Raw genomic sequence first — 11,332 nt, forward strand, 5'->3', positions numbered from 1 at the left:
GTGCGAAGCGGTTTGTTCGCTCGAGAGAACGCGTGCGAACGGTCTCGCGCTCCGTTCGTTTGTAGCAGACGACATGCTCGTTATGACGCGGTATGACGTCACCAAAAAATAAAAGATGAAGCAAAAAAGAAAGATGGCTACGCCCCCTCAGAGACGTGGTTTTTTCCGGCTTCGGCCAATCGCGTACGCCGCCAGAATGGGTACAGAACGAACGGCGCAGAACAGAGATCTCCGATCGCCCCACTCGTTATGCCGCGCTCTGACGTCACCAAAAAAGAAAAAAATCAAGAAAAAAAAGAAATGGTGACAACCCCCGGCCTTGAGTGGCATCTCCCGCTTCAGCCAATCAGCGCGCTTGTTCTTCCCCAGGAGAACGAACAAGCGGAACGAACAGATCTCCGATCGCCCCCTTGGATGCAGCTAGCGCCTCTGGCGGTGGCGGAACGAAAGACTGACCTTGAGCCGCTGTTCGTTTACACTTACGCGCCGCACTAGCGTTTCGCTGATGCTCTTTGGCTGGCGTTGCGACGACGCGCCAGACGCGTGGAACGAAGAACTTGATCAACGCGCTCATGCTGGAGAAACGTCAGCTCAAACTCATCGGCGAGAACTATGTGCCATCTCGCGGTCAATACGCAAACAATTTTCTGCGACGCTGACGCGGCTCAGAGACGCTGTCATGACCTTGTCTGAGTTCGAAAGTCAGATTCACGGAAGGAGCCGTTTTCTGGGTTTGTACCTGGAGGAGTAGAGCTATCGCTTTAGAGTATTTATCTTTCTAAGTTGCCCCATTCATTCTCATCATTCGCGCAGAACGTCACATTATTGTAGCAACCGCGGAACCGCGGCGCTTCAGACGGTATTGAAATTTGAACGCATTCTTGTGATGTCCCATTCTTGGACTTTCACATCGTTTGTTGTCGCATTGCGAACGTATTAACTGATTAATTGGTTGGTTTATGGGATTTAACGCCCCAAAGCGACTCAGGCTATACGAGAGAGGGTTTCGGATAATTTCGAGCCTTAACATGCACTGAAATCGCACCTCCATCATTTTGCCTGCATAGCAGTGCGTTGGGATCGGAACCACGTCTTTTGGGTCTATAGATCAAAACTAGCTACTTCAGTGTATGTTTTATTGATAAAGATGTTCGGAATTAATTTTAAATTCATCCTTGTCATTGGTTGAGTGTCTTTGGTCTCTATTGATCAAAAGCAGTTCGTTCGCTAGCTTCCGTGCCAGCTTCCGTGGCGTCATGACGCAAGTCGAATTTACAAGACTCTTCGTTTTGGAGAACCGCGATTCACTGGCCAGCCGCTTTCGCTATGGTAATATGCCCGCCATAAGAAATGTAGGGCACTTCTTTTTTATATGTTTTTCCCCAAACCGCTCAAGTGCACGCACTGCTCTGTGAATACAGGCCCTGACAATGCTTTCGGTCTGCCGACAGAGTCTATCGGCAGGAATAATGTAACAGTCCTATGACACTGTTAAATTCCGTCTCGCGGTTCGCCAGTGATCCTGGAGGCCAGAATCGGTTGGCCATGAACGATGGATGAATAATAAGAAAGGAGTGAACTCATACCGGCCCTGGAATCTAATGATGCAGTGCGGCGTACTTGAAGGAGGAGGATATGTTGGGCCGTGGGCTGATCTAACCTTGCAAGGCTTGCCGGCAGCCGCTCCTCCCGCTTGTCAAAACCGCTCCTCTTAGATTAGTTTTTCGTTTCAACCGCTCCTCTTATTTTAGTTTCTGACAACGCGAAAATGATCACGCACGTCGTTCTTCGTATATAACATTATTAGAAGCGAGGCACGATGGTTCTCACACGAACAAAACAATGCACACGGGTAAACACGCAAGCCGGCATCTTGTGCACGTTGTCAACGCCAATCTATTAATTTCAGATACACGAGCTGCGACAATATTTACCTTCCCCCTTTTTTAAGGGCCATTGCTGATATACGAATGAGCCTATATACACCCACGCTTGCAGGACATGAATTTATGGGAAGCATATCAATGCGTTGTACCGACGATTTTAACACAATTGAAGAACAGAACACTTTCTATGGCCGTTTCATTTAAATAGTTTCTGAAAATTAAGATAAATGCTTAAACCTCGTAGTACTTTCGGTACAAAATGCCGGGAAAGCATTTCACACTTTCCTTAGAGACTCACATTAATTGATGATTGCTATAGCGCGAACCCATGCATGACAAGGACAAAAAACACACGAAGTCCTTGTCCTTGTCCTGAGTTCGCGCTATAGCAATCTTCATGACATACCAATTAGCCCAAGCAGCCACCCTTCTAAGTTACATTAATTGCAATAAACCAAGACGAGGCACCTGGGCGCGTAAGAGGGTCGTGCAGATAAGAGGGGCCGCAAACTTTACACTGCCAGCCTCGCTATCACGACAATGTTCACGGCGTGGAACTGGCTTCAATAATGTTTGAGTGGCCATTACTTATATATTAATCAGCTAGCTTCTGTCGTGGTTACTGGGGAGAGCGAGCGGACGAGAAAAATGCATAAAATGTTTTGTTTGTTTCTTTCAGAGCGGCGGGGTTGACGACTGTTATAAGGATGTTCTAACATTTATACAACAGTTCCGTTGACCTAACGGAAAACGGAATAGTAAAATTATGTCATGCATCTCGACTAACATGCGGTGAGGCAGTATAAAGTCTGGCGCGGGAAGCACTGTGTGTGTGTGTGTGTGTGTGTGTGTGTGTGTGTGTGTGTGTGTGTGTGTGTGTGTGTGTGTGTGTGTGTGTGTGTGTGTGTGTGTGTGTGTGTGTGTGTTTCAAAATATTTGTTTGTATGATGAATAGCAATCACGAAACACTTGTTGGAAGGAATGTCAGGAAAGCATAGCAGTTTCAACTCATGGTGAACATCGCGATATATAAAACATTGTAAAATCCACTTTTATATGTCCAAATGCAACGTGCAAATTCAAGTGCAAATGCAATGACAAAAAGAAAACGTTGGTACTCGTCGGCTATCACCAGTAATACCATGTTCGCCCTTAAAATGGAAGCCTCGTACTGTAGCCCTCCTTTTTTTATGTTTATCATTGTTTCCATGAAATTCATAATGGTATGATAGTATACCCCATGGCAGACGCGCTTAACATCTTTTGTTAAACATTGTAAAGCAGGCTTGCCTCTCCTTACATAACTTCGAGAGAGCGTTCTCGTTTGCGCACGCATGCTCCTTCGATGGCGCATTTGCGGATCATGTAGTTTGAAGTCAGTCGCTCATCTTACAGTTTCCATGTCACACGAAGCCGCGTTTTTGTCAAGGTCTCTATTCAATAGATGACGAATTTTTCGTTTTCACATGAACATGCATCAATTCAGCGCGTATATATGATGTTTCTCGAAACGACTCTCGCACACTGTTAACTAGCACCTAGTTTACCGTGCTGTGGACGGGACTGTCGGACGCTTAAGTGAAATGACATCCACGAAAAGAGAAGTAGCACTATTCCAATGGCCCACATATCGTCTGCTAGCGATTTTTGCGGATCAACGACGCAGTTCTCCATGGACAGCGGCGCTTATTTTGACCTCACCAATTAAAAGTAACCAATAAGAAATTTTCCCAGGGGACTGTAGTCCGCTCTGTCCGCGCGGTTGAATCAACCAACGCGATCTCTCACTAGGCTTCTCGATTTTCCGGGTCTAGGTAATGAACACTGAAAAAAAAACTTATACGAGCAAAAAAAAAAAAAAAAAAAAACATGGGGCAGCGACGCACTAGTGGTGCGAAGACTGAGGAAACAGCGGAGCTGGTGGCGTTCCCCTCCTTCTTTCGCTACCCTTACCCTCACTTCCCTTTCCCACCCCTTGATATACGAAACTATGCATGGCTATGCAGTGATTTACCCTCCCCCGCTTCATTTCCCTTCTCCTCACCCTCACTTTCCTCTCCCACGTCCTTGTTATACTATACTGCACAAGGCTATGCTATGCTTTACCCTTTCCCCTCCTCCTTTCCCTCATCATCACCCTCAAATCACTCTTCCGCAACCTCACTTCCCTTTCCCACCGCCTTGCTATGGAAGCTAGGAGAGGCACGGCGATGCTAGGTTTCTCTCTCTCTTCTGTTCGTTTATATCTCTTTCTTTCTCTCTCTCTCTATTTTTCTCGTGTTTTCTTGCTTTCTCTCTCTTTTCGTTCTATCCCTCTTTCTCTTCTTTCTCTCTGTTTTCTCGTTCTCTCGCCCATAGCAACGCAATCATATGGTTCTCATGAATGCTTGTTCTGCCAGAGTGCCTGGACAGCAGAGTGGTTACGACGCTCGACTTCGGGCCGTGGGTACCTGGGTTCGAATCCGACTTCGCCAAGAAACTTTATTTTGTTTTATTTATTTATTCTCCTCCTCTCCGCTTCTCTTCTCTCCTCCTCCTTTTCTTTCTCCAACTCGTTGCTAGGTGACGCATGGGGACGTCATCGCTCAGCGATGAAAGGCGTAGTTTCTGCGAACGCCGCCGGACCCAGCTCGAGCTTAAACAGCTCCGTTGTTAAAGTCACGGTGTCAGAGAGGGATGGTGTTTTGACTTCAGGTACTTCCTTCCATTTGGTGAGATACAAGTCATAGTACATCCAAGCATCTGTACATGTGCATACGTAGGAAAACAACGAACCGCTCCAACCGATGTATCCTGCGGGTGTTGTGTTGCCAGGCCCATAGCGACTCATCGGCAGATCATTATTTCTGTTCGCAGACTATACTCATCATCTTATCAAGAGGAAAATATACTGTTTCCTGCAAATACGCACGGAACGCAACGCAACAGAAAGTAAGATGGAGAGAGACAGCTTGAGGTTAGTAAAGACGCTAATTTCTGCAAGCCAAAAGGGAGCACGGCGCAGTGTCGAGGCAGTAAGGCTATCATCGTGATCGTTTAAGTTTCCTATTAACCACCTTATGAGTCGACGAGGCGATGTCCTGTTTAGTCGGCTCAATCGGTTGAATATGCTTGTGTAAAATGTGCCGGATTTATCAGCGCCTAAAACTGTGCGTGCATTTGACGGCGGTTAGTGTTCGTGTTCAGCTGACTGCGCAGGGTTGTTGTGGACAATCTTATAGTGATCCGATGCACGTTTCCTTCTTGCAACTTGAATTTCACCTTTACCACATGACTGATCCCTTTCACTGATACGCAATACCGAATGTGGATACGGCGATTATAAACAGAACGTACAAATTTATATAAACAACGCTATAATATGTTTTGTAGTACAGTAGGCTTTCCTAAGATTCAGAATAGGTGAATATCGTAGCTCTAGCTACTGAAAACAAAATACAGCTAAGCATAGCATTCGCAAGGAGGAGAACAATAAGTTGACTTTCAAACGTTGTGAAGTCTTTAGACTAAACTACGTCTGGTTAACGCTGTATCCTTTCCTGTGGTCATTAATGTGTGCGAATCGAGGCCCTTGAGAAATAGGACCCTCTTCTGCTGACGTAGATTATTGCGAGTCCCATAGACTGCCAGAACGTGAATCATTCTTGTTTCATGCGACCTGCCGGTTCAACAGAGCATAAGTTAATGCTAGCCAAAGTGGAAAGTAAAGGAAATGAGGTCGCTAGTGCATGAGGTCAGAGGCGTTTCTTAATAAAGGGGACGAGAGGCTGCACCCCCCCTCTCCTTAATCCCCCCGGCCACGTACCTTATTAGCGAATCTTGTTCTAGACGTGTAATATACTGTTAAAATGAAATTTTCTCGATCTTGATCAAAGCAATGATGTATTTTGTTTGTGTGGAACCCCCGATGCACCCTCAATGCAAATGCACGCCGTGTGGTGGTTGCTCTCCCCCCCCCCATTCCCCACCCCCTTTTGGGAAAATGCAAAAGCTGCGCCTGTGCACGAAATAATTAGATGGGAACGAAGGGGGGTCAACCAGACGCGCATCTCGGCGAACTTATCTAACTGTTGTAAATAGATCTCATCGTCGTTCATATCCTCGTGATGTCACCAGGAGTATGCAGCGACTGAACGGTACATAGCAGCAGCAACGGCATAGTCAAACTTACACTACTTCAGCTTCAGCTAATTTCAAGCCACCATTTAATGTATTTAATAGCAAATGTATTGATTAACGCTTGGAAATAAACCTGGTTGAAAAGTTTGTCAGTTTCCAGTCCTGTAAAATGTACGGCTACACGAGTAGTTTCGAAACGAACAGCAACATGTTTACCGTGTACCCTTATAATACCAATAAGCTCGACACACATATATATATATATAATATTATATATATATATATATATATATATATAATATATATATATATATAATATATATATATATATATATATATATATATATATATATATGTATATATATATATATATATATATATATATAGTTCACAAATTCCCTTAATAATGAGCGCGCTACGGAAACTTGACTATTTATGCTTCCCTGTATGTGAATTTCCCTATTTATTACAGTATCAGGCTCCTAAGCGAGTCTTATGTAGCTCCTGGAGAAGCTATAAGTCCAGGATAGCACCCCGTCTCCAATGCTCGTGAGCGAGAGAAGCAACCGAGTTCTACATAATTAAGCAAAAGACGACAAGAGCTCAGTGCCTATTCAACCCGGTAAGTTTGTCGAGAAATCGTCGCTAACGTTTATGCAACGTGCGACTCGGCGCGCCACCCAACCAAGGATATTCGTAATCGCGTTTCGAGCAATTACGAACTGGGCACCCGTGCGGGTGCGTCTAAGTGTGTCGATCGGGTCGTGCCTGCAAGGCGGGCGAGATTCCTGCAGAATAAGACGTGCTTAGCGTTCCTGATGCCCATACTAGTCTTCGTTCTATAGGCACGTGTTTCTCTGAGGCGCATGAAAACATCCATCGAACGACGTAGAATTCGCGGTAACAGGGCAAGTTTCCACGCTCCACTAGCAGCGCTGTTGTCGTCCCTTTTTCGCCTTGTGTCCCGTCGATTTTTGCGCTGTTTTTCCTCCTCTTGCCACTAACACCACTGACGAGTATGTAAAGCTGTATGATACGATATGATATGATATGATATGATATGTAGAGTATGTATGTATGTATATGATATGTATGTATGTATGTATGTATGTATGTATGTATGTATGTATGTATGTATGTATGTATGTATGTATGTATGTATGTATGTATGTATGTATGTATAACTGAAGAAATAAACGCGCCTCAACAAAGAGACAGAGAAAGGTTGAGTGAAAGGCAGGGAGGTTAACCAGAAGAAAAGTATCCGGTTTGCTACTCTGCACTGGGTGAGGGGTAAGGGGGGACAGAAAGGTAAGGAAGGAAAAAGAATAAAGGGTTGGAAAACTTCAACAACTCCACAAATGACCTGAGCAACTGGAGCTGGCTTTGAAGAAAACGCCAATCATCCGCGGCGTTCCTCTTTGATTTACGTGATGTTCGATAATGTAACAGTCGACGAGCTGCGTGGATGCATCACGAACATAAAGATCAAAAAGAACGCCCTCGTGTTTAGCTTACTCCAGAGATTGCGATGTCGTGATGTTCGAGTCCGTAACTAATTGTACAAGTCATCTTTAAACGAGTACAGGCGCGTGTAGAGCAAACTTGGAGTTTTGCGCTCCAAACCAAAGATTATGAGGCACGCCGTAGTGGCGGACTCCGTGGTAATGTTGACCACCTGGGTTTCTTTAATGTGCAAGATTGTATGTCAATTAATCGACTTGCCTTTTACTCTTGCCTTAATTCACTTGCTTGTACTGTGTGACCCACCAACTCTGCATTTAAAACGTTAATATCCTCCGTATGTACATATCTGGCCGCCGCCTTTCTTATTAGCTGGAAGATCTACGCACTTTAGATCAATTTCGATATCGATTTCTTAACAGAGAAGTATGACGCCGTACTCTAAACCCATCAGCCTTTCGCCCTGCTGTTAGCACTGATACTTCATACGAAACGAACATTTTATAAATAAACGTGATATATCATCTTGTATATATTAAGCATGTATGAAAACAAATAAAAATAACGCGGGAGCACCTCTCTCAACCTTTACTCTTTTATTTGCGAGTTTTGCATGAAATTTGAGATGTGACACAACATACAGCATTCTGCCTTGTCGCAAACATTTACTGAGCGTTCTGACTTGACGCAAAGGCCGAAAAATGTCATATAACGCCTATTATATCTAACACAATGATGGATTTGCACTGACGAAGGGACCGTTTGCATACGGTAAATGACATGCTACAGAATGTCTTCAAAATTTGTACAATATTGAAAGGATAATATCAACAGGTCTGTTCAAGAAAGAACACAAAAGCAAGGAGAGTCCTAATGAAAATGCTTGCGATGGTATGTACTCAAGTTTAACGTCTGGTGTCTCGCAATGTCATTCCCTGTACCATTCACTGATCCACGATGTCTATAGTTAGGTCGCTGCATTGTTCTCCCTTTCAGAAAATTCTAGCGTGGCGCAACAATTCAAACACAAAAAAGGAAGCGAGAGGTCTGTATTGCTCTCATGAGGACTGCCACGTCGTATCAGCGCGAACACATTCGAAGAATTGGCCATCGCACAAGTAGCGTGACCGAGGCGCAATACGCATAACACATTCATCACGCAAGTCATGTTGTAAAAAGTACAAGCACACAGGGATTCCAGACCGATGAACATTCACGGGCAAAAGTAGCGCTGCATATGATCAGAGTTTGTGCTCACAGTTCAACCTATCATAGGCGAGGCGGCATGAGAAGAGACCCCTGTCTACATTGTATTCGCGTTGCCACAACACACGGGTATACATATTTACCTAAGACATGTACACAATGATATGGCGTGTGCATTGTATGCCGAGTTGTCCGGAATCACAGCCATCGATGTTATTCGAGACGCTCGCAAATTGTTCAATTGCGCAATGGTTGGCAACGTGGCCTGACTGCCTCGCACAGGACAACTCGCACTGGCAAGACACGGTAAGCTCGACATCGGCCGACGTTGAATGAATGCGAGCGCCGACAAGTCCCCGGCTGTTCCGTAGTCATGGGACACATCGGGGACCGTTCGGTGCCATTGCGAGTGTCCCTTGGTCTCAGCATGTTAGGAAGATACACGGTAGTCGCAACTGCTTGCAGAAAGCGAACCGGACCAACCTGTACTCGAGCGCAGACCTCCAAGTCGCCGCGAAGCTGTGTCGCCGTCGGTCCTCGCCGCACGGTCTCTCTGAACGCGTCTGACGCAGAGGATGCCGAGATAGGCTCTGGCAAGCTCTCCGCGAGGAAGGAACCAGTCTGTCCGCAGCCTTGGGTGTCTTGCCATGGGCGATATCTGAACTGCGCATGCACTCGGCTCCCACTTGGCGGCTTTTTTCTTGCTTTCGTAGCTCGCCTGAGCGTAGCTGCATGCTTAACGCGCGAGGAAGAAATGAGTGAGTGAGCAAGATAGAGAAAGAGAGAAAATAAATGGGCGAAGTGCGCGTGGGGAGTGCGGTGTGATTAAAGTGCGTGCCGGACTTGTAACACAGCATGGGCAGAAGCTCGCAATTTATCATCTGCACACTTGAAGAATTTGCTCGATCTGGATGACACTTTCGCGCCAGTTACTTCGTCATTGAGATGAGACGTTAATAAAAAAGGCCCCGCAACAATTAAGTTTTTATCCTCTGTGTTACTTCAGAAGAAACGGTTATTTCCTTTCTCTTTTCTTTTCTCTTTTTTTTTTCTTTTGCAATTACCTGAAGACGTCAGAGTAAAGGGATGTGACGAACAAACGCACGCTGCGCCATCAGAAGCAGCGTGACATCTCTCTCACGTGTTCATCGGTACCTGGCGTTGCGCGAAACATTGGGAAACGAGAAAAGTGGTGTGAATCGCGTTTCCGGAATAAGTCATGGGGCTCGAGAGCAAGCGACTGCGACATAATTGGCTCAAATTGCTGCTTTCTCCGCAAAAGTACGTCAAAACTGTCGCCCACGCCTGCGTTCAAACTCATTTATCTTGCTGATTTCGCACAAACAGGTATTTTGTCATAGTCCGAGTGCAACACAGTGTGTTAAACATTTGTCATTCAAGAAATTTGTGTTCGCTTTGAGGCTACCATAGATTCTGTTCATTTTTTTTTTTTCATAGAAGTTTTTGACAAATAATTGCGCTGCCCAAACTATATTTTAAAATTTCACTAAGCAAGACTTCACCGGAAGCTGGATGTGCATTCTAATAATCGGTATGATATAATCGTCGGAATGTTGTCTTAATTATTCAGTGATCAAGTTAGCAGTTAGACGAGCCATCAAGTTTCCGCCTGAGTGGCTGTGGAAAGTTTTTCTCTTTAGCGAAAGGCCCATCGCTCCTTCCGCTACTGGGACGCTTTTATCGTCACCAGAGTACAAGACCTATCGGACCCTTGTCTAATGAGGATTCTGCCAGCTTCTGGCGCATCTTAACTGATGTCGGGTGGCTCAGCTAGGGTAAACATATTTACAGAGCAGCTCTAATCGGCCGCTTTTATGAGCCCTCTTGGAGATTGCGATTTTAGAGTCGGCACTGCTCCGGGCCTCAATTTTTTGTGATAAAAGGAAAAGAGAAAAACTTTTCGGTCGCATATAGGCATTGTAGAGACTTACGCGAAGATGCGAATTAGAGGAAATATGGAGCTCACTCGGCGAAGGCTTTCGTGAGCTGTCGATAAGAATTCCTTTCGAGCTAACCAGTTTAACTCCACGATTACAGTTAAATAGCGCCCGTGCGCTATAGGCTGGCACAAGTCACAGTACACAAAATAAAGTACGGATAACGGGTCGTACTGCTCGACCAGTTTGCTATAGAACTGTTCGTAAAAAACAGATGCCTGCTAAACGCGATGCCAGACATTATATAGTCTTGTAGCGGAGGTGGCCTCCCACCTGGCAAACGGTATTTACGAAACAGCATTTTCTGAATATGACCACTGTTATTTGCGATGTTTCGTTCGTAATGCGTGTGCGCAGAATGTTTCTGGGCTTATTTAACCAATTTAGTGGTTGCATTATTAGCATGCACAAACACGGCAGACACCGCCTGCAAGATTTCACATCACAGTGCACTTTATACACCGTGCACAAGGATCCAATATCGCGGCGGTCTACACATTTTTGGAGACGCGGAGTAAACGTGCCGGGGCTTTGAGGCACGGGACGCTTTTTTCTTGGAAGACGCCACCGTTCTTACGGCAGCGCGAATTCTCGCCACGCTGCTTGACGAGAGATGTCTTCGCATCGACCAAAGGGAAATGCAATGTCTTCTCGTAGGAGCCTCGCTAACGTGGAATATCTAGCGATCTAAACAAGATG

General features: G+C 45.3%; 1 protein-coding gene across 1 annotated transcript in view; it reads right to left on the minus strand.

Annotated features, from left to right (window-relative positions):
• Positions 1-9,317, minus strand: part of LOC119382056 (tyrosine aminotransferase) — a 64,685-nt gene extending 55,368 nt beyond the window's left edge. The window contains exon 1 of the mRNA XM_037649793.2: positions 9,159-9,317. The gene's annotated coding sequence lies outside the window, so the exon portion shown is untranslated. The remainder of the gene's footprint in view (positions 1-9,158) is intronic.
• Between the last annotated feature and the right edge of the window lie 2,015 nt (positions 9,318-11,332).

The sequence above is a fragment of the Rhipicephalus sanguineus genome, chromosome 1 (assembly GCF_013339695.2).
Source record: "Rhipicephalus sanguineus isolate Rsan-2018 chromosome 1, BIME_Rsan_1.4, whole genome shotgun sequence".
NCBI lineage: Eukaryota > Metazoa > Arthropoda > Arachnida > Ixodida > Ixodidae > Rhipicephalus > Rhipicephalus sanguineus.